The sequence below is a fragment of the Pleurodeles waltl genome, chromosome 12 (genome assembly GCF_031143425.1).
Source record: "Pleurodeles waltl isolate 20211129_DDA chromosome 12, aPleWal1.hap1.20221129, whole genome shotgun sequence".
NCBI lineage: Eukaryota > Metazoa > Chordata > Amphibia > Caudata > Salamandridae > Pleurodeles > Pleurodeles waltl.
In genome coordinates, this window is record NC_090451.1 from 72,694,651 (window position 1) to 72,718,367 (window position 23,717).

Consider the following 23,717-nt stretch of genomic DNA (forward strand, 5'->3'; position numbering starts at 1 on the left):
TGTAGCACACAAACACTTCCTCATGCAGGCCAGTGGTAGGCCGCACGTCTGCCCTTTCCGCCTGACGCACAAACATGGCCGCCGCTCCGCAGGGCAGGGGGCGGGGCTCCACCGCCTTGGCGCGAGGCTCTTATTCTGAAGTCTGAATGGCTTGGCACGCGGCCTGATTGTAAGAATATTTTCCTGTTTCCTGAATTCCAGGCGGCACGCGGGATTTGCTCCACGCGCAGCTGTTGCATCACTTTAGCCAGGAAATGATTCGCTGGCAGTGCAGGGGAGTCCATCAGGACCCGGAATGCAAATACTTTGCTCTCCGATACTTTCTCTCCAGAGGCTCCCCTTCTACGTGCCAGACGAACTCCGAGCCCGGGCCCCCTAGCCGCCCTCCGCCTGGTGGGAGGTGATCAAAGGCGGGGAGCAGAGATTTCTGTTCTTCGCTTCCATTATTTTTAGAGAAACAAGCTACAGGAGGCGAGGACGGCGTGTTCATTTGTGACGTCTGAGATATTGGGTTACATGGCTTTTGGAAACCTCAGCGTTGGCAATATATTTGACCCAATTGAACGTTTCACTGTACAGACTACTGCCTGCAGGTTAACCCCAATATATATATATATATATATTATTTTTTTATTTATTTATTTTTTCACCTACAAAAACAAAGGTTACATGGCCGTTATAGTTAATACTACATTGATATTATTAATGATGTTATCAAAGATGTCATGAGTGCCGTAATTAGCAGTGCATGGCGAGGGCGCAAGTTATAGTTTTATCTTAGGACACGAGTTATAGTTACTTGAGATAACTCTGACAGGTGAATTTCTATGGTTTTGTATATTTAAAATGTGAGCCTAACTATAACGCCCCTGTAACCTTTTGTTTTTTAAGTGAATTTCTATGTTTTTTTAAATTCTGTTTCCTAACTACAACGTCCCTGTAACCTTTGGTTATTTCAGTGAATTTCTATGGTTTGTTTAACGTAAAGTAATTTTCATTACTATAAATTAATCCCAACACTCAGCTGCGGTTGGCCACAGGCCTGCAGCCAGCCCCTATAACAACCGAACCCCATGCTGCCCATGGGCTTTGGCCGTGTGCAGCAGGCATTGGCCACAGGCCAGGCCCGAGCACACCAACCCCTATAACCACCCAACCCTGTGCTGAGCACAGCCTTCAGCCATGAGCAGCAGGGTTGGCCACAAGGCCTTGCCTGTGGCGAGGCCCTGCAGCCAACCCCCATAACCCCCCATAGCCAACCAAACCAGCACCATACACATCCGAACAGCATGTCTCTCTTCGTGTAAGAATAGGCGTGAGAGGGTGACTCTAGGTGTGAGAATGTCCGTCTGGGTGTGAAAGTGGGTACGTGAGGGTCTGAGTGGGTCTGTTAGTGGGTTTGTCTGTCTGAGTGGGTCTGTGAGTGGGTGCATTAGGATCTGAGTGAGAGTGTGTGTGGGTATGTGAGTATCTGAGTGGGTCTATGGGTGTTCGTGAGGGTCTATGTAGGTTTGGGAGCAGGCGCGTCAGTGTCTGAGTGGGTCTGTGAGTGGGTGCGTCAGTATATTAGTGGGTCTGTGAGTGGATGTGTTGGTGTCTGTGTGGGCCAATGAGTGGGTACATGAGGGTCTGAGTAGGTTTGTGAATGGGTGCATGAGTGTCAGAGTGGGTCAGTCAGTGCCCAGCGGTGGTTGGATTAAAGTATAGTAATGAAAATTACTTAAAGTTTTAAAAAAACATTGAAATTCACTGAAAAAAACAAAGGTAACAGGGACGTTATAGTTAGGAAAAATAATTTTTTAAAACATAGAAATTCACTTAAAAAAACAAAGTTTACAGGACGTTACAATTAGTCTCACATTTTAAATGTACGAAACCATAGTAATTCACCTGCTATAGTTACAGTTATCTCAAGTAACTATAGCTCATAATTTAAGGTAACTATAACTCGCGCCCTCGCCATGCACTGCTATTTACCCCACAAATTATAGCACTCATGACATCTTTGATAACATCATTGATAAGGGTCTCACTGGGTGTATGAAGGTCTGAGTGGGTCAGTGAGTGGGTACATCAGTGTCTGAGTGGGTCTGTGAGTGGGTCCATGAGAGTCTAAGTGGGTTTGTGAGTGGGTGCATGAGTGTCTGAGTGGGTCTGTGAGTGTATGCGTGAGGGTCTATAAGTGGGTGCATCAGTGTCTGAGTGGGTCTGTGAGTGGGTTCGTGAGTGGGTGCATGAGTGTCTGAGTGGGTCTGTGAGTGTATGCGTGAGGGTCTATAAGTGGGTGCATCAGTGTCTGAGTGGGTCTGTGAGTGGGTTCATGAGTGGGTGCATGAGTGTCTGAGTGGGTCTGAAAGTGGGCGTGGGAGTCTATGAGTGGGTCTGAGTGGGTGCATGAGTGTCTGACTGGGTGTGTGAGTCAGCGCATGAGTCTCAGTGCATGTATGAGTAAATGGATTAGTGTATGAATGAGCCTGATTTTTTTTGCTTATAAGTGATCAATCTTGATTAATCGTGATTACTCTCAAATATTGCGCATGATGAAGAAAAATCTTTTAAAACCCATAATTTGACCCTCCATCATCCCTATGTCACACTCCTGGGGTCAGACCCTGACTCCTTATGCTACTTTTCATTTTGTTTTTCAGCCCCAGGAACCATGTCCTTTGTCCTTAAAATGGCGGCCGCAACTTTCTGTCCAGGTTGTAGCCAGGCAAATTACAGCACTTCTATTTGTGTGCACATTTGCGGAAATTCGAGAATAATCATGAATTATTTGCGACCTCAGATATACACATTTCTTTATTTTCTTGTAAATTACTGAATGGACGTACACCAAATATGTATCGAAACCTACCCCCGCCAAATTTTGTGTCATTCTGTCCAGCGGTTCAGGTTGTAGTCGTGGGAAACGCAACTTTTTTGATCCCCCCTTTTCTCGGCTATATATATATAGGTATATCCAGTGCTTAATTTGTGCTTGTTGTTTCCGGTGCTGAGCACCGGCACCTATTTTTGAGGGCCGGTGCTTATTCCTCTGCCTCAAGCATTTGCTGTGAGCAAAAGACACATATGGGAAAGAAGGAGGACAGGAAAAATGAAAAAGCATCACAAAGTGAGAAAGTAGAAAGCTGCCAGAGTGAGCTGAAGGGGCAGGGAGTGGCTGTAAATGGATGGAAGAGGCCTGAGATGGCTTCAGGATTATGTCTCCTCAGTATTTCGTTGTTCCTAGATTTTATTGCAGCAGCCCTGTGTTTAAGAGGAGGGTTATGGGTACTTGCACGTTTTTATTTACAAATTAAGCACTGGGTATATTGCAGGGAACTCTGGGTAGTTCGTAGGTTTAGGCAGAGAGCAGTTCCGTTATATGAGGCCCACTACAACACCACTGACACTCTGAATCTGGTTACCTCAAATGTCTGATTTCAATTGCCTAGCGGAGTTTTTTAAGCATAGGATTAGCACTGTGCCACCCAATGCTCTAGGATATTTTCCTGTCAAAAGTGAAACACCTAAACACGTAACATACTGCCATGTATTCATACCCAGTATTGGCTGAAAAGACAAGTGATGCCTATGTAGAGCTGTAACCTGGGCAGAATTACACTATTTTTGATCAAGTGGGGAAGCCGAAATTTGGGTTCCAGTCACCCAGTTCAAGGGAAGACAGTTTAGCTCCCACAACAGATCTCAGAGGAATGTAGTCCTTGTTTCTCTAGTGGCAGTAAAACTGCTATGGGGTGGGTGCAGTGGTTTAGACTAGATTGACCCCTCCTTCTGGAAGTGGGCCATGCTAGTGAAAGGGTATCTGAAATGTTCCTCTTTGATTAGACAGTCTGCAGCTTTGAGAGCAGCTCTAAAGCAAGCCATCTATAAATACAGAGTAGTAGCTATTGAGAGTCTTTGCGTCCTCCATGCCTATTTGATCCCCTCTCTGTGCTGAGGGATGGCTCTCTTGGAGACAAACTGAAGTGCCCATGCTCACCCGTATCTTGGCCCCTATTCAAGAGTGTGTCTCCACGGATGGGAGCAGAGTTTTTGATGCAATGTATCCTTTGCTTTACTCCTAAGGGATCACTGATACTCTCTGGAGATGGAACAAAAGTTCCCCCACAATGCCCATTCACTCTAAGGCCTCTTTTCAAGCAGAGATCTGTGTGTAACAGATGGGAGCTCAGTTTTTCTGTGTTTAGTTCAGACCAATGTACTGGAGCACGCAATATGCTGAATCCTCCAGGTGCCCAGGTTGGGGTGTCTGGTAGGTGGGTGTAGACGTGGAAGTAGGGGTGCATTCCACCTTTGGTTATCTCCATAAATAGGTCCTCATTTTGGCACAGGGGGTGATTAGCGGCAAATCTTGTGGGGCTGTTTCTTAGCGACAGCCTCTGCTATGATTCTGCGAGCTTGGCTGTGACTGTGAGGCTATTAGTCTGATGATTGGTGTAATGAAGGGAACCAGCTCCCACAAGGCCAGCTGTGCCGCTCCTGATGTGCTGTGCCAGGAGGCTACAGGCATCCATTTCCAGCAATCCTGGCATCTCCCGCTACATCCCGGACCCCGGCTTCGTTCTTCTAATTCTTGAGATTTCAAGTTTGGCCAGTGCCCTTCAGAAGAGGTCTCGGTGATGAAACATTAATGCTGCCCTCCTTACGCATTCCCAGATCCAAACCCCAGGTGGGGCTTCCTCCCCGGGGCTCAGTCACAACATCAGTGTTTTAATATCGACGTGAAAAACCCAGTACCTCCGCAATATTAACATGAATGATAGCCTCAAGGTACGTAGATGCGGGGTCAGAAATGGAATTGCACATTTCCGTACAAACAGCTCTATTACGCTTATTGATAGAGGGGAAATTATACTTATGGAGGTCGGTACTTTTGTAGTCAATATCGAAGGTGTATAGCGCTCATTCTCATCCATTCACTCATTCACAACACCGCGTATCTGCTGGGGGTTAACTATCGCGTTAGACCCCTGCCCGCTCGCCTCCTAAATTCTCTGCGTAGCCATTACTACCTAAGGCTGTTGCTCTTCGGGGCACTGCTTTTTGAGGCTAAGATGTGCTTTTCTTTCTCTCAACCTTAATTTAAGCCTCAATATTCTATTATCTCTGAAATTCAAGTCCTCGACCACTAGTAGGCGCCCAGGCCCTAGCATGCACCATCCGTCCAGCTACTCGTTTGCTTGGCCCTCACCCCAACCATCAAACCCTACACTCACCCAGCTCTCACTGCCCACCACCCACATTGACTTAACGACCTGTAAAACGTACCCACCTTGAACCGCTGGTCTCCCCCTCCCTTGCCACCGTCCCCTCTGCAGTGAATCATTTCCCTGGTTTGTTCTACCCATCCATCTGCACTCTTTCATGGCCTGGTAGCATCCTCTCTCCTTCCTGGCCTGTGCCAAACTCTCCCCTCTCTCAGGTGGCATCCTCTTACTTCCACCAGTGGTCTGAAGCAGTCTCTCTCTCTCTCTCTCCTATAGCCTTATGAAGATGATGAACAAGCTCCCACTTAAAGGTTAGTTAGTCGTTTGTGGGCCTCTTCACATCTGCAGACAAAACGTTCAGAAACATCACTGACAGGGAATGCCATGGCGGAGGGATGTGGGCAGTGAGATGAAATGCACATTGAAGGGAAGAGGGAAAGAGGGGGGATATAGGAGAAAAACAAAGAGAGACAAATAGAAGGAGAACATTTAGAAAGAAAAGGTAAATATGGGGAAACGGATGGGTAAAAAGAAAGATGAAAGAACAGGAGGATGGAGGATGAGTCGGTAAGGAATGACAGATGAAAGAATTAAGAAACGGTGAAACGAAGGACTCCAGGGTAAAAGGAAGAATAAAATGACAGATGGAATCGTTATACAATGGATGAAGGAGTAAATGATCAAAGGGTGAATGAATGGGAGGATGAAAGAATGTACGGATGGGTGAAAGCATAGGTTGGTGAACTAGATGATGGATTAATAAATCAATATATGAATGCATGGATAAATTGGCGATAAAAGGTGGAAAGGATAGATGTAGATAGGAATCTGCTTATGGATGGATTGATGATAAATAAAAGTATTGTTGGATTAGGGAAAGGTGAAGGCAAACCAGATGGATGTATGAATGAATCGATGGAGGAATGAAACAATGGGCAGATAGATGATGGTAAGAGAATGGAAGGGGTAACAGCCTCTTCAAAGGGGGGGAAGAGGTGCTTCCTTCATTTACATGGTGTGAGTAGAGGCATGACTCAAAGCGGGGGATATTTTAATTTTCAGGCTACCCCCATGGTGACCAGAGTGTATTTGGGTAATTGCAGCTGATCAACGTCCAACACCAGGAGAGAGCACAAATTATCTGAAATTAAAAAAAAAAACATAACTGTTTAGCCATACCTAATGTAGGTGCAAATTGCTCATTTTAATTAAAAAAAAACATAACTGTTTAGCCATACCTAATGTAGGTGCAAATTGCTCATTTTAATTAAAAAAAAACATAACTGTTTAGACGTACCTAATGTAGGTGCAAATTGCTAATTTTAATAACAAAATCCATAACTGTTTAGACATACCTAATGTAGGTGCAAATTACTCATTTTAATTAAAAAAAACTGTTTAGACATACCTAATGTAGGTGCAAATTGCTAATTTTAAAATGCATCATTCATTCACCAGTGACAGGTTAAATTGCCTAGTCACACTTGTTTTTGACTGAGATATAGGGAGGTGGATTAAGTAAGATGCTATCCACCCCAAGCCAAAACAAATTCTTAAGCAAAAGCTAACATAATTCCAGGAAAATATTTCAATATGTTTACCAGTAAAATACCATCCAGTGCATACCTAGAATACAAGCCTTGACGCGTGTCTCTCTTTGAGTTTGTCAGAGGAGTGCGAGTATTCCAACTCTAAGCCAGGCACCAGCACCAGGAAACAAACTTTGGTCAAGGACTAGATTCTGAGAACGTCTGATGAGTTTACCTCTTGACTGCCAGAGGAAATGACGATTTCTCCGAGTAGTGGGGGTGTCACCTGACACAGAATAGCATATAAGAAAGTTGCCAAGTGTCTCATTAGGAGAGTCCCAGTTAAGAGTCAAAAAACCCTTTCACCAATCTTATAGCTCTTGATTGGGATGAAGATTACACTGAAGTCATTCGCAATGCACTAAATGCACCCTGCCCTCAGGGAAGCCCAAAGAGCCAGCCTAAGTGTCAAGAAGTAAAACTAAGCAGAAGTTCCACCTACTCAAAGCAAACATCAAGTATACAAATAGGGAAGGAGCACAAAATTAGACAATTAGGGCTTGAATGGTTGCAATGCATTTTCTGCTCATTGTTGCCTCCTTTATTTATGAGAACTGATATCGCCGAAAGATGCTCTATTGAGAACCTCTGATAACTTATGGGCAGGCCACTATCTTGGCAAAGACTGTTTATAAGGAATGTCCATGCCGCTTTCTTGAGATTGATGGTGTTACTTTGGTAAACGAAAAAGCAGGCCACGTTTGACATCCAAACGCAATGTCCATAGGATAATCCCATGAGACTGTTGACGTTTGGACCCATAAAGGAGCATTCTCGGACGCTTAGCAGCTAGCACCGAGGTTTTGGTTTTATCTGGAGTTACAGTGAACCAGTAGGATTGATTCCACAAGTTTAGATGCAAGGCTAGTTGTGACTCCTTTTTGTTCAAGGTCATCATTTGGATGGTGCTGTCCTGAAGAGGCCCCTGGAATTGCTCCTTTATGGGTCGAAATGTCAACAGTCTAATGGGGTTATCCTATGGACATTGTTGTGAATACTGATATACTGAAGATTGATTTGTTACTTGATGCGGATTCTTTATGCCTATATAGGTATATTTGTATAAACCGTTGTTGCACTGAGCACTTTTAGTGCACCATGCACCATATACACAGATTGCTCTACTATTTTATGATGATGTTCTGAGATTTCATATCACAGTGACATGATCATTTGGGCCCTTTGTCTCATCTCTCAATATCATACCTACTGGTGGATTGGATTCATGGGTGTGACAGATCTGTGTTGTTAGTGGTGCTCGCGAGACCATTGGTTTGTATTGGATATTTCACCCGGGTTCCAGTCTGGGTGTAGGGGGTTGGTCCTTATAGTTTTATATACAAGTTTGACATCCTTCTTCATTTTTTATTTCAGCACTGCCCTTTATGTGTGTAGCTTCCAGCGACGCATGGAACACCTCATCTGTGTTTCCTTGAATGCAGAGATGCCGACACAATCTAGACTGTGAGGACGCCCAGCTATTCTTGAGCGAGGTGTCAACGATGTGGTGTCAGGCAGCGTATGAAGCACTATTTTCTCCTCTGAGCCCGTGAAGTTTCTAGTAAGCTAGTGGTACTATGCTTGGCTCAGCTCTTGGCACAGATGTACCTATTCCATAGAAACAGAGGGGGCGTCATAAATGTGATCAGCTTTCAGTACTGTTGGTGTATCATTGGTGCAAATTACTAATGTATGGAACAATGGAGGAACGCATTCCAACGTCAGCATAACCGTGGTGAGCAGGTCAAGCCTTTTGTATTTGAATGTTTGGCCGGCATGTTAAAATCTCATTAGAAAGCTTAGTTTATGCTTCTCTGGATTAACACTTTTTCCCTAATGTGCTTCCCTCTTCACTCTACTGAGTTAGACTCTTACTTCCCATACTTGTCAGGTGTACTGTCTTCTGCTCAAGCAACTCTAGTGAGAGGATGTTGAGTGTAAGCCATGTGGGAGGCTCCATGCAAATTACTTTGTAAATGACTTCAGTTAAAATAATTGCATCTAAATGTACATTATGTAGAAAGCCTGACAGCCCAACATAGGCCTGGTACTCCTGGACACAGCTTGATATATATATATATATATATATATATATATATATATATATATTATATATATATATATATATATATATATATTATATATATATATATCCATCAGCAACTTCCCTAAGAAGGAAGGAGAAAAATATTCTTCAATGAATAATCAACTCAAAATGTGGTTTGTCGAACGTCCTCCGCTCAAATTACATCACACCTCCCTATACTAATACTAATACTGTACTCATATCCCCTACACTAATCCATCACTAATCCTTTGGGTTCCAGAGTAGAGTGCTACTTGCCAAAAAGTGCTTCAATGCCTCGTCAGGGTAGTAAGCGCTGTATAAATGCAGTTACAATTACAATTATGAAGCAAAAAGCATTGGATAGGGTTTAGCATTCAAACAGAGACCAGCGACATGCTCCATCCAGATTTATAGGCTCACATCAATGCTCCATTGAGACGGGACACATGATCAGTGAGATACATTTTGACTCTTCAGGAGAATATACAACCATTTTATTTAGCACCAGCAGAACCATGTTGCAAGGCTTAGAAGAATGAGATGCATCCCTTCTCCCACTGTATATCTGAGAAAATCTAAGGTGGTTGCTGCCTCTGCTGTTACTTCCTGTGACGTCATCAGACAAGCGCATGTGTATGCGAAACAACAGTAGGGAACCCTGGGAAATTTCCAGTCTTAGGTGGAGAGCTGCTCCTTTATGCGAAGCCCATCTGCAGCATCACTGGTGCTGTAAATCTTCCACCTCAGATATCTGTTTGTCCATCAGAATGTCTAGGTATAGGATTAGCTCAGCGCCATCCATTGCAAGCTAGAAACGGGCCTGTGAATTTCCTAAGGAGAAAACGCAGAACAATATTGTGGATTCCACGAGATTGGCACAGGAGACGTATAAGCCAGACTGTTTTTTATTGAAAAGAACAACTTACCTTTTTGACTTTCTCCATAGACAATGTAGATATCATAATGCCTAAAATCTTTCGACACAGCGGCTGATTAAATCACTGGAATGTACAATTAATTTTCCTAAAAAACACACACTAAGGGATGTTGCTTAAGGATGGCTTTGAAGCTGTAGCGATCCTGATTTATCATCTTTTTATGATGTCCTTCTTCTAAAAAACCATTACCAAAAAGAACAGCAACATTTAGGCGCACACTGACCATTATTCTAAGTAAAAGCCCCAAAGTATCTGCAGACGTTAAAGTCCTATCACATCTTCTTAACCAGTGTAGGAAGTTGGCTCTGTATGTGCTATTTCAAAGTAAGGAATAGCATGCACAGAGTCCAAGGGTTCCCCTTAGAGGTAAAATAGTGGTAAAAATAGATAATACTAATGCTCTATTTTGTGGTAGTGTGGTCGAGCAGTAGGCTTATCCAAGGAGTAGTGTTAAGCATTTGTTGTACATACACAAGACAATAAATGAGGTACACACACTCAGAGACAAATCCAGCCAATAGGTTTTTATATAGAAAAATATCTTTTCTTAGTTTATTTTAAGAACCACAGGTTCAAATTCTACATGTAATATCTCATTCGAAAGGTATTGCAGGTAAGTACTTTAGGAACTTCAAATCATAAAAATTGCATGTATACTTTACAAGTTATTGACAAATAGCTGTTTTAAAAGTGGACACTTAGTGCAATTTTCACAGTTCCTGGGGGAGGTAAGTTTTTGTTAGTTTTACCAGGTAAGTAAGACACTTACAGGGTTCAGTTCTTGGTCCAAGGTAGCCCACCGTTGGGGGTTCAGAGCAACCCCAAAGTCACCACACCAGCAGCTCAGGGCCGGTCAGGTGCAGAGTTCAAAGTGGTGCCCAAAACACATAGGCTAGAATGGAGAGAAGGGGGTGCCCCGGTTCCGGTCTGCTTGCAGGTAAGTACCCGCGTCTTCGGAGGGCAGACCAGAGGGGTTTTGTAGGGCACCGGGGGGGACACAACTCCACACAGAAATTTCACCCTCAGCAGCGCGGGGGCGGCCGGGTGCAGTGTAGAAACAAGCGTCGGGTTTTCAATGTTAGTCTATGAGAGATCTCGGGATCTCTTCAGCGCTGCAGGCAGGCAAGGGGGGGATTCCTCGGGGAAACCTCCACTTGGGCAAGGGAGAGGGACTCCTGGGGGTCACTTCTCCAGTGAAAGTCCGGTCCTTCAGGTCCTGGGGGCTGCGGGTGCAGGGTCTCTCCCAGGCGTCGGGACTTTAGGTTCAAAGAGTCGCGGTCAGGGGAAGCCTCGGGATTCCCTCTGCAGGCGGCGCTGTGGGGGCTCAGGGGGGACAGGTTTTGGTACTCACAGTATCAGAGTAGTCCTGGGGTCCCTCCTGAGGTGTTGGATCGCCACCAGCCGAGTCGGGGTCGCCGGGTGCAGTGTTGCAAGTCTCACGCTTCTTGCGGGGAGCTTGCAGGGTTCTTTAAAGCTGCTGGAAACGAAGTTGCAGCTTTTCTTGGAGCAGGTCCGCTGTCCTCGGGAGTTTCTTGTCTTTTCGAAGCAGGGGCAGTCCTCAGAGGATGTCGAGGTCGCTGGTCCCTTTGGAAGGCGTCGCTGGAGCAGGATCTTTGGAAGGCAGGAGACAGGCCGGTGAGTTTCTGGAGCCAAGGCAGTTGTCGTCTTCTGGTCTTCCGCTGCAGGGGTTTTCAGCTAGGCAGTCCTTCTTCTTGTAGTTGCAGGAATCTAATTTTCTAGGGTTCAGGGTAGCCCTTAAATACTAAATTTAAGGGCGTGTTTAGGTCTGGGGGGTTAGTAGCCAATGGCGACTAGCCCTGAGGGTGGGTACACCCTCTTTGTGCCTCCTCCCAAGGGGAGGGTGTCACAATCCTAACCCTATTGGGGGAATCCTCCATCTGCAAGATGGAGGATTTCTAAAAGTTAGAGTCACCTCAGCTCAGGACACCTTAGGGGCTGTCCTGACTGGTCAGTGACTCCTCCTTGTTTTTCTCATTATCTTCTCCGGCCTTGCCGCCAAAAGTGGGGCCTGGCCGGAGGGGGCGGGCAACTCCACTAGCTGGAGTGTCCTGCTGGGTTGGCACAAAGGAGGTGAGCCTTTGAGGCTCACCGCCAGGTGTGACAATTCCTGCCTGGGGGAGGTGTTAGCATCTCCACCCAGTGCAGGCTTTGTTACTGGCCTCAGAGTGACAAAGGCACTCTCCCCATGGGGCCAGCAACATGTCTCGGTTTGTGGCAGGCTGCTAGAACTAGTCAGCCTACACAGATAGTCGGTTAAGTTTCAGGGGGCACCTCTAAGGTGCCCTCTGGGGTGTATTTTACAATAAAATGTACACTGGCATCAGTGTGCATTTATTGTGCTGAGAAGTTTGATACCAAACTTCCCAGTTTTCAGTGTAGCCATTATGGTGCTGTGGAGTTCGTGTTTGACAGACTCCCAGACCATATACTCTTATGGCTACCCTGCACTTACAATGTCTAAGGTTTTGTTTAGACACTGTAGGGGTACCATGCTCATGCACTGGTACCCTCACCTATGGTATAGTGCACCCTGCCTTAGGGCTGTAAGGCCTGCTAGAGGGGTGTCTTACCTATACTGCATAGGCAGTGAGAGGCTGGCATGGCACCCTGAGCGGAGTGCCATGTCGACTTACTCGTTTTGTTCTCACTAGCACACACAAGCTGGCAAGCAGTGTGTCTGTGCTGAGTGAGAGGTCTCCAGGGTGGCATAAGACATGCTGCAGCCCTTAGAGACCTTCCTTGGCATCAGGGCCCTTGGTACTAGAAGTACCAGTTACAAGGGACTTATCTGGATGCCAGGGTCTGCCAATTGTGGATACAAAAGTACAGGTTAGGGAAAGAACACTGGTGCTGGGGCCTGGTTAGCAGGCCTCAGCACACTTTCAATTGTAAACATAGCATCAGCAAAGGCAAAAAGTCAGGGGGCAACCATGCCAAGGAGGCATTTCCTTACACAACCCCCCCCCCAAACGAAAGAGGATGAGACTAACCTTTCCCAAGAGAGTCTTCATTTTCTAAGTGGAAGAACCTGGAAAGGCCATCTGCATTGGCATGGGCAGTCCCAGGTCTGTGTTCCACTATAAAGTCCATTCCCTGTAGGGAGATGGACCACCTCAACAGTTTAGGATTTTCACCTTTCATTTGCATCAGCCATTTGAGAGGTCTGTGGTCAGTTTGAACTAGGAAGTGAGTCCCAAAGAGGTATGGTCTCAGCTTCTTCAGGGACCAAACCACAGCAAAGGCCTCCCTCTCAATGGCACTCCAACGCTGCTCCCTGGGGAGTAACCTCCTGCTAATGAAAGCAACAGGCTGGTCAAGGCCATCATCATTTGTTTGGGACAAAACTGCCCCTATCCCATGTTCAGAGGCATCAGTCTGCACAATGAACTGCTTAGAATAATCTGGAGCTTTGAGAACTGGTGCTGAGCACATTGCCTGTTTCAGGGTGTCAAAGGCCTGTTGGCATTCCACAGTCCAGTTTACTTTCTTGGGCATTTTCTTGGAGGTGAGTTCAGTGAGGGCTGTCACAATGGATCCATATCCCTTCACAAACCTCCTGTAATACCCAGTCAAGCCAAGGAATGCCCTGACTTGAGTCTGGGTTTTTGGAGCTACCCAGTCCAGAATAGTCTGGATCTTGGGTTGGAGTGGCTGAACTTGGCCTCCACCTACAAGGTGTCCCAAGTAAACCACAGTTCCCTGCCCTATCTGGCATTTGGATGCCTTGATAGAGAGGCCTGCAGATTGCAGAGCCTTCAAAACCTTCCTCAGGTGGACCAGGTGATCCTGCCAGGTGGAGCTAAAGACAGCAATATCATCAAGATAAGCTGTGCTAAAGGACTCCAAGCCAGCAAGGACTTGATTCACCAACCTTTGGAAGGTGGCAGGGGCATTCTTTAAACCAAAGGGCATAACAGTAAACTGATAATGCCCATCAGGTGTGGAGAATGCTGTCTTTTCTTTTGCTCCAGGTGCCATTTTTATTTGCCAGTACCCTGCTGTCAAGTCAAAGGTACTTAGAAATTTGGCAGCACCTAATTTATCAATGAGCTCATCAGCTCTTGGAATTGGATGGGCATCTGTCTTGGTGACAGAATTGAGCCCTCTGTAGTCCACACAAAACCTCATCTCTTTCTTTCCATCTTTGGTGTGAGGTTTGGGGACTAAGACCACTGGGCTAGCCCAGGGGCTGTCAGAGCGCTCAATTACTCCCAATTCCAGCATCTTGTGGACTTCCACCTTGATGCTTTCTTTAACATGGTCAGATTGTCTAAAGATTTTGTTCTTGACAGGCATGCTGTCTCCTGTGTCCACATCATGGGTACACAGGTGTGTCTGACCAGGGGTTAAGGAGAAGAGTTCAGGAAACTGTTGTAGGACTCTCCTACAAGCAGCTTGCTGTTGGCCAGAGAGGGTGTCTGAGTAGATCACTCCATCTACTGTACCATCTTTTGGGTCTGATGACAGAAGATCAGGGAGAGGTTCACTCTCTGCCTCCTGATCCTCATCTGTTACCATCAACAGATTGACATCAGCCCTGTCGTGGAAGAGCTTAAGGCGGTTTACATGGATCACCCTCTTGGGGCTCCTGCTTGTGCCCAGGTCCACCAAGTAGGTGACCTGACTCTTCCTCTCCAGTACTGGGTAAGGGCCACTCCATTTGTCCTGGAGTGCCCTGGGAGCCACAGGCTCCAGAACCCAGACTTTCTGCCCTGGTTGGAACTCAACCAGTGCAGCCTTTTGGTCATACCAAAACTTCTGGAGCTGTTGGCTGGCCTCAAGGTTTTTGGTTGCCTTTTCCATGTACTCTGCCATTCTAGAGCGAAGGCCAAGTACATAGTCCACTATGTCTTGTTTTGGCTCATGGAGAGGTCTCTCCCAGCCTTCTTTAACAAGAGCAAGTGGTCCCCTTACAGGATGACCAAACAGAAGTTCAAAGGGTGAGAATCCTACTCCCTTCTGTGGCACCTCTCTGTAAGCGAAAAGCAGACATGGCAAGAGGACATCCCATCTCCTTTTGAGCTTTTCTGGGAGCCCCATGATCATGCCTTTTAATGTCTTGTTGAATCTCTCAACCAAGCCATTAGTTTGTGGATGGTATGGTGTAGTGAATTTATAAGTCACTCCACACTCATTCCACATGTGCTTTAGGTATGCTGACATGAAGTTGGTACCTCTGTCAGACACCACCTCCTTAGGAAAACCCACTCTGGTAAAGATACCAATGAGGGCCTTGGCTACTGCAGGGGCAGTAGTCGACCTAAGGGGAATAGCTTCAGGATACCTGGTAGCATGATCCACTACTACCAGGATATACATATTTCCTGAGGCTGTGGGAGGTTCTAGTGGACCAACTATGTCCACACCCACTCTTTCAAAGGGAACCCCCACCACTGGAAGTGGAATGAGGGGGGCCTTTGGATGCCCACCTGTCTTACCACTGGCTTGACAGGTGGGGCAGGAGAGGCAAAACTCCTTAACCATGTTGGACATATTGGGCCAGTAGAAGTGGTTGACTAACCTCTCCCACGTCTTGGTTTGTCCCAAATGTCCAGCAAGGGGAATGTCATGGGCCAATGTTAGGATGAACTTCCTGAACAGCTGAGGCACTACCACTCTCCTAGTGGCACCAGGTTTGGGGTCTCTGGCCTCAGTGTACAGGAGTCCATCTTCCCAATAGACCCTATGCGTTCCATTTTTCTTGCCTTTGGACTCTTCAGCAGCTTGCTGCCTAAGGCCTTCAAGAGAGGGACAGGTTTCTTGTCCCTTACACAGCTCCTCCCTTGAGGGTCCCCCTGGGCCTAAGAGCTCAACCTGATAAGGTTCAAGCTCCAAAGGCTCAGTTCCCTCAGAGGGCAGAACTTCTTCCTGAGAAGAGAGGTTCCCTTTCTTTTGCTGTGTTGTAGTTGGTTTCCCAACTGACTTTCCTGTTCTCTTGGTAGGCTGGGCCATTCTTCCAGACTCCAGCTCTACTTGTTCACCCTGTGCCTTGCATTGTGCTCTTGTTTTCACACACACCAGTTCAGGGATACCCAGCATTGCTGCATGGGTTTTTAGTTCTACCTCAGCCCATGCTGAGGACTCCAGGTCATTTCCAAGCAGACAGTCCACTGGGATATTTGAGGAGACCACCACCTGTTTCAGGCCATTGACCCCTCCCCATTCTAAAGTAACCATTGCCATGGGATGTACTTTTCTCTGATTGTCAGCGTTGGTGACTGTGTAAGTTTTTCCAGTCAGGTATTGGCCAGGGGAAACCAGTTTCTCTGTCACCATGGTGACACTGGCACCTGTATCCCTCAGGCCCTCTATTCTAGTCCCATTAATTAAGAGTTGCTGTCTGTATTTTTGCATGTTAGGCGGCCAGACAGCTAGTGTGGCTAAATCCACCCCACCCTCAGAAACTAGAATAGCTTCAGTGTGGACCCTGATTTGCTCTGGGCACACTGTTGATCCCACTTGGAGACTAGCCATACCAGTGTTACCTGGATGGGAGTTTGGAGTGGAACCTTTCTTGGGACAGGCCTTGTCTCCAGTTTGGTGTCCATGCTGTTTACAGCTATGACACCAGGCCTTTTTGGGATCAAAGTTTTTACCCTTGTACCCATTGTTTTGTGAAGAGGCTCTGGGCCCACCCTCCTGTGCAGGTTTTTGGGGGCCTGTAGAAGACTCTTTACTATTTTTAGTTTTGGTTGTCTCATCACCCTTCCCCTGGGGAGTCTTTGTGACCCCTTTCTTTTGGTCACCCCCTGTTGAAGTCTTGGACACCCTTGTCTTGACCCAATGGTCCGCCTTCTTTCCCAATTCTTGGGGAGAAATTGGTCCTAGGTCTACCAGATGCTGATGCAGTTTATCATTGAAACAATTACTCAATAGGTGTTCTTTCACAAATAAATTGTACAGCCCATCATAATTACTTACACCACTGCCTTGAATCCAACCATCTAGTGTTTTCACTGAGTAGTCTACAAAGTCAACCCAGGTCTGGCTCGAGGATTTTTGAGCCCCCCTGAATCTAATCCTATACTCCTCAGTGGAGAATCCAAAGCCCTCAATCAGGGTACCCTTCATGAGGTCATAAGATTCTGCATCTTGTCCAGAGAGTGTGAGGAGTCTATCCCTACACTTTCCTGTGAACATTTCCCAAAGGAGAGCACCCCAGTGAGATCTGTTCACTTTTCTGGTTACACAAGCCCTCTCAAAAGCTGTGAACCATTTGGTGATGTCATCACCATCTTCATATTTAGTTACAATCCCTTTAGGGATTTTCAACATGTCAGGAGAATCTCTGACCCTATTTATGTTGCTGCCACCATTGATGGGTCCTAGGCCCATCTCTTGTCTTTCCCTCTCTATGGCTAGGATCTGTCTTTCCAAAGCCAATCTTTTGGCCATCCTGGCTAACTGGATGTCCTCTTCACTGGGGTTATCCTCAGTGATTTCAGAGGTGTTGGTCTCTCCTGTGAGGGAACCAGCATCTCTGACTATTATTTTTGGAGTCAGGGTTTGAGGGACCCTGTTCTCCCTAGATAGGACTGGTAGGGGGGAATTGTCCTCCAAGTCACTATCCTCTTCCTCTGAGTTGCCACCCTCAGAGGGGTTGGCCTTTTCAAACTCTGCCAAAAGCTCCTGGAGCTGTATTTTGGTAGGTTTGGGGCCCATTGTTATTTTCTTTATTTTACAGAGTGACCTTAGCTCCCTCATCTTAAGATGGAGGTAAGGTGTGGTGTCGAGTTCCACCACAGTCACATCTGTGCTAGACATTTTGCTTCTAAAAGTTGGAATACTTTTTAAGAATCTACAACTGGTTCTAGAATCTAATTCAAACTTTTACAAACTTTTAAACTCTAAAAGAAATGCTAAACAGGATCTAACACAAGGCCCTAGCAGGTCTTTTAAGAATTTAGAAAACTTTTCAAATTGCAAAAATCAATTTCTAATGACAATTTTGGAATTTGTCGTGTGATCAGGTATTGGCTGAGTAGTCCAGCAAATGCAAAGTCTTGTACCCCACCGCTGATCCACCAATGTAGGAAGTTGGCTCTGTATGTGCTATTTCAAAGTAAGGAATGGCATGCACAGAGTCCAAGGGTTCCCCTTAGAGGTAAAATAGTGGTAAAAATAGATAATACTAATGCTCTATTTTGTGGTAGTGTGGTCGAGCAGTAGGCTTATCCAAGGAGTAGTGTTAAGCATTTGTTGTACATACACAAGACAATAAATGAGGTACACACACTCAGAGACAAATCCAGCCAATAGGTTTTTATATAGAAAAATATCTTTTCTTAGTTTATTTTAAGAACCACAGGTTCAAATTCTACATGTAATATCTCATTCGAAAGGTATTGCAGGTAAGTACTTTAGGAACTTCAAATCATAAAAATTGCATGTATACTTTACAAGTTATTGACAAATAGCTGTTTTAAAAGTGGACACTTAGTGCAATTTTCACAGTTCCTGGGGGAGGTAAGTTTTTGTTAGTTTTACCAGGTAAGTAAGACACTTACAGGGTTCAGTTCTTGGTCCAAGGTAGCCCACCGTTGGGGGTTCAGAGCAACCCCAAAGTCACCACACCAGCAGCTCAGGGCCGGTCAGGTGCAGAGTTCAAAGTGGTGCCCAAAACACATAGGCTAGAATGGAGAGAAGGGGGTGCCCCGGTTCCGGTCTGCTTGCAGGTAAGTACCCGCGTCTTCGGAGGGCAGACCAGAGGGGTTTTGTAGGGCACCGGGGGGGACACAAGTCCACACAGAAATTTCACCCTCAGCAGCGCGGGGGCGGACGGGTGCAGTGTAGAAACAAGCGTCGGGTTTTCAATGTTAGTCTATGAGAGATCTCGGGATCTCTTCAGCGCTGCAGGCAGGCAAGGGGGGGATTCCTCGGGGAAACCTCCACTTGGGCAAGGGAGAGGGACTCCTGGGGGTCACTTCTCCAGTGAAAGTCCGGTCCTTCAGGTCCTGGGGGCTGCGGGTGCAGGGTCTCTCCCAGGCGTCGGGACTTTAGGTTCAAAGAGTCGCGGTCAGGGGAAGCCTCGGGATTCCCTCTGCAGGCGGCGCTGTGGGGGCTCAGGGGGGACAGGTTTTGGTACTCACAGTATCAGAGTAGTCCTGGGGTCCCTCCTGAGGTGTTGGATCGCCACCAGCCGAGTCGGGGTCGCCGGGTGCAGTGTTGCAAGTCTCACGCTTCTTGCGGGGAGCTTGCAGGGTTCTTTAAAGCTGCTGGAAACGAAGTTGCAGCTTTTCTTGGAGCAGGTCCGCTGTCCTCGGGAGTTTCTTGTCTTTTCGAAGCAGGGGCAGTCCTCAGAGGATGTCGAGGTCGCTGGTCCCTTTGGAAGGCGTCGCTGGAGCAGGATCTTTGGAAGGCAGGAGACAGGCCGGTGAGTTTCTGGAGCCAAGGCAGTTGTCGTCTTCTGGTCTTCCGCTGCAGGGGTTTTCAGCTAGGCAGTCCTTCTTCTTGTAGTTGCAGGAATCTAATTTTCTAGGGTTCAGGGTAGCCCTTAAATACTAAATTTAAGGGCGTGTTTAGGTCTGGGGGGTTAGTAGCCAATGGCGACTAGCCCTGAGGGTGGGTACACCCTCTTTGTGCCTCCTCCCAAGGGGAGGGTGTCACAATCCTAACCCTATTGGGGGAATCCTCCATCTGCAAGATGGAGGATTTCTAAAAGTTAGAGTCACCTCAGCTCAGGACACCTTAGGGGCTGTCCTGACTGGTCAGTGACTCCTCCTTGTTTTTCTCATTATCTTCTCCGGCCTTGCCGCCAAAAGTGGGGCCTGGCCGGAGGGGGCGGGCAACTCCACTAGCTGGAGTGTCCTGCTGGGTTGGCACAAAGGAGGTGAGCCTTTGAGGCTCACCGCCAGGTGTGACAATTCCTGCCTGGGGGAGGTGTTAGCATCTCCACCCAGTGCAGGCTTTGTTACTGGCCTCAGAGTGACAAAGGCACTCTCCCCATGGGGCCAGCAACATGTCTCGGTTTGTGGCAGGCTGCTAGAACTAGTCAGCCTACACAGATAGTCGGTTAAGTTTCAGGGGGCACCTCTAAGGTGCCCTCTGGGGTGTATTTTACAATAAAATGTACACTGGCATCAGTGTGCATTTATTGTGCTGAGAAGTTTGATACCAAACTTCCCAGTTTTCAGTGTAGCCATTATGGTGCTGTGGAGTTCGTGTTTGACAGACTCCCAGACCATATACTCTTATGGCTACCCTGCACTTACAATGTCTAAGGTTTTGTTTAGACACTGTAGGGGTACCATGCTCATGCACTGGTACCCTCACCTATGGTATAGTGCACCCTGCCTTAGGGCTGTAAGGCCTGCTAGAGGGGTGTCTTACCTATACTGCATAGGCAGTGAGAGGCTGGCATGGCACCCTGAGGGGAGTGCCATGTCGACTTACTCGTTTTGTTCTCACTAGCACACACAAGCTGGCAAGCAGTGTGTCTGTGCTGAGTGAGAGGTCTCCAGGGTGGCATAAGACATGCTGCAGCCCTTAGAGACCTTCCTTGGCATCAGGGCCCTTGGTACTAGAAGTACCAGTTACAAGGGACTTATCTGGATGCCAGGGTCTGCCAATTGTGGATACAAAAGTACAGGTTAGGGAAAGAACACTGGTGCTGGGGCCTGGTTAGCAGGCCTCAGCACACTTTCAATTGTAAACATAGCATCAGCAAAGGCAAAAAGTCAGGGGGCAACCATGCCAAGGAGGCATTTCCTTACAACCAGTCTTTTAAAAAAGAACTATTGCTACCCTTAAATACGCCATCAATACATTTATGCAAAAATATTTGTGAATATGCAGCAGTCACAGTTCCAGGCCCACCATGAATCTCACAACCACATACACAGTTTCGGAGGAAAGCTATTGTTTCCCATGTCCAAATTCATATTTATACCCATCTTTGAAAAGCCATACCCCAGACCACAGATAGTAAATAGTGCACTAGACAAGTGCCATTCAACAGTAACATCTCCGTCGACTCAATGTACAACCAAGAGGGCCAGATCCTGGCCCACATTTCAGGATATCCACAATATACATCTGACCTAAGTGTAGCTAACTCACCACATGACTTGCCTGAAGATTTGCATTGGACACGGTCCCTATGGACCTAAAATGCAAATCCTTGCGTTACAGTTTGGCCTCTACCATGGGCACTTAACCAAAATAGCCATTCTCAAAAATTGTGACAATATCATTGGAACATCTGATGTGATGGAGCTGGGATGTCTTGCCTAACAGGACTACTGCTGTATGGCGTTAGACACTGCAGTTGATTACTTTCTACTATGTTGCATCTTAGAAGTGAGGGGGGCTTGCTTGCTACCTCTGGTGGCTCACAGCTGCTCTCTCAAACAGTCTCAGTCACTTGCAAAAAAACACTTTCTGACAAACTCCAAGGAAACCTCATGCGGGTTTCTTTTCAGACCATTTCCAATATCAGATAATTTTAAACATTTACTAGCTCACACTTTGAAGAATGTCAGTGATTACATCCTAGTTCAGCAGTCCACCAATAATAATAACATACAACGTTCCAGGAGCCATTACCAACGAGCAAAACCAACTCCGATCCTAGAGACCGGGAAAATAATTCTAAAAATGATTGCCTTGTGTCACCTGGTCATCGAATGGGATACTTCCATGGTTTTGCAGCTTAAACAATATCTGGAATGCAGTTCTATCATTATTGACCTCATTACGGGTGGCCCTATCTTGATAAAAAAAAAACACAATGTTTACAAAATTTATTGATGCGATAATTATCACTGATTACAAGTTTTGCTCTCAAAATAGGGCAGTTATCCTTTTGGGTTTCAAAGTAGCATGCTACTCACCAAAAAGCGCTTTGATGCTTCTTAATGTGTAGTAAGCGCTATATAAATACAATTACAGTTACAATTACAATTACAAAAAGTGCAAAACTCTATTTACAAAGGTAAATTTATGTCTGAAGATTTACTTGCGTATGAATGTGCACTTGCACTGAGGTATAAATCTACACTTTTGGACTAAGCAGTTTTTCCAAGTGTAGATTTACACCTAGGTGTAGCCTTAAATATCTTCATCCACTGAAACCAGGGATTAGAGACATTTAGGAGTAAATGTACGTGTGTAAAGTTACTTCCAGTAACTTTTCAAATGTGTGTGAAGCTCTCCGCTACTGGGACAGATTCCACCCTCTGGTAAAGCATAGGGAAATTAATAAAGTTTATTTGATTGTTAAAAAGATATATAAAATATTTTTGAAATCAAAATAAAATTGTACATTAATGTAAAATAAATATTACTAACACTAACCTCTGGTAGTCAGGTATGTTTTCAGAATGCCCTCTGGGTGTATTTCACAATAAAATGTACACTGGCAACAGTGTGCATTTATTGTGCTGAGAAGTTTCATACCAATCTTCCCAGTTTTCAGTGTAACCATTATGGTGCTGTGGAGTTCGTGTATGACAGACTCCCAGACCATATACTTTTATGGCTACCCTGCACTTACAATATCTAAGGTTTTGCTTAGACACTGTAGGAGCATAGTGCTCATGCACCTATGCCCTCACCTGTGGTATAGTGCACCCTGCCTTAGGGCTGTAAGGCCTGCTAGAGGGGTGACTTATCTATGCCATAGGCAGTATGAGGTTGGCATGGCACTCTGAGGGGAGTGCCATGTTGACTTAGTAATGTTCTCCCCTCTAGCACACAAAAGCTGGTAAGCAGTGTGCATGTGCTGAGTGAGGGATCCCCAGGGTGGCATAAAACATGCTGCAGCCCTTAGAGATCTTCCCTGGCATCAGGGCCCTTGGTACCAGGGGTATCAGTTACAAGGGACTTACCTGGATGCCAGGGTGTGCCAATTGTGGAGCAAAAGTACAGTTTAGGGAAAGAACACTGGTGCTGGGGCCTGGTTAGCAGGCCTCAGCACACTTTCAAATCATAACTTGGCATCAGCAAAGGCAAAAAGTCAGGGGGTAACCATGCCAAGGAGGCATTTCCTTACACCCCAGGTGGCCAAAAAGAGGCGTCAAAGAACCACAGATTAATCCAATCCTCCCTAAATATCCTGTGCATGGTGCAGCTCACAGCGGGAGAAAGGATTCCCAATTAAATGTCCCCACCCATGTAATGAGTTGCCTTTACAATAGGTAGACTGAAGCACAGCACCTCCTGGTTAAAAACACTCAGAACTTACATTTTCCAAACTTTCTCTTGTACCCACTTCTTCAAACAGGGCTTAATTTAGAAGAAGTTTGCACTGCACATTCGAATAGGTGTTGTTCTGTTCGGTGGTCATTGTATATTACAAGCTGTGCAGAAGTGGTTAACAAGGTGCTATAATCTCAAATACCTCTAACAGATACCTCAGGCCACAAAATGCACATATTAGTCTTTCAGACCGCATGCACCCGAAATAAGAAAGGTCTGTATCTACATTCACCAAACAACACCAACAACCAGACATATGTAAAAGCAGCATATTAGCTGGACCAAAACTAATGTTGATTCTGTACAACCTACCAGAAAGTACAATTGTGCCTCTGGCAGAATCATCAAGACTAGGGTGTCAATGTACCTGAGCCCAACAGCCCTGCCATGCCACAGTAGTGGCAATAAAGCGCTAAACAAATCTCTGTAACATAACATACCGTAAATCAACATGACAAATATGCATCTAGGCATGTCAAAATACCTCTACCTCTGCTTAGCAGTGCTGTGCTGCATATCTCCTCTTAAATTTATACATGAAAGTATGACTTGAGCTAAGCTATAGTTTTGACTTTATCTGCTACAGTTATGTAGATGTCACACAAATAATACTCAGTCTGGAAAACCCCAAAGAAACACAAAACTCCAAACTCAAAAACTGTCTCAAAGTCATAGACCATTTGATGATGAA

General features: G+C 45.9%; 1 long non-coding RNA gene across 1 annotated transcript in view; it reads left to right on the forward strand.

The window, feature by feature from the left end:
• Positions 1-451: 451 nt before the first annotated feature.
• LOC138267752 (uncharacterized) overlaps positions 452-23,717 on the forward strand; it is a 106,087-nt gene continuing 82,821 nt past the window's right edge. The window contains exons 1-2 of the long non-coding RNA XR_011199860.1: positions 452-593; positions 8,177-8,537. This is a non-coding gene — a long non-coding RNA (uncharacterized lncRNA). The remainder of the gene's footprint in view (positions 594-8,176; positions 8,538-23,717) is intronic.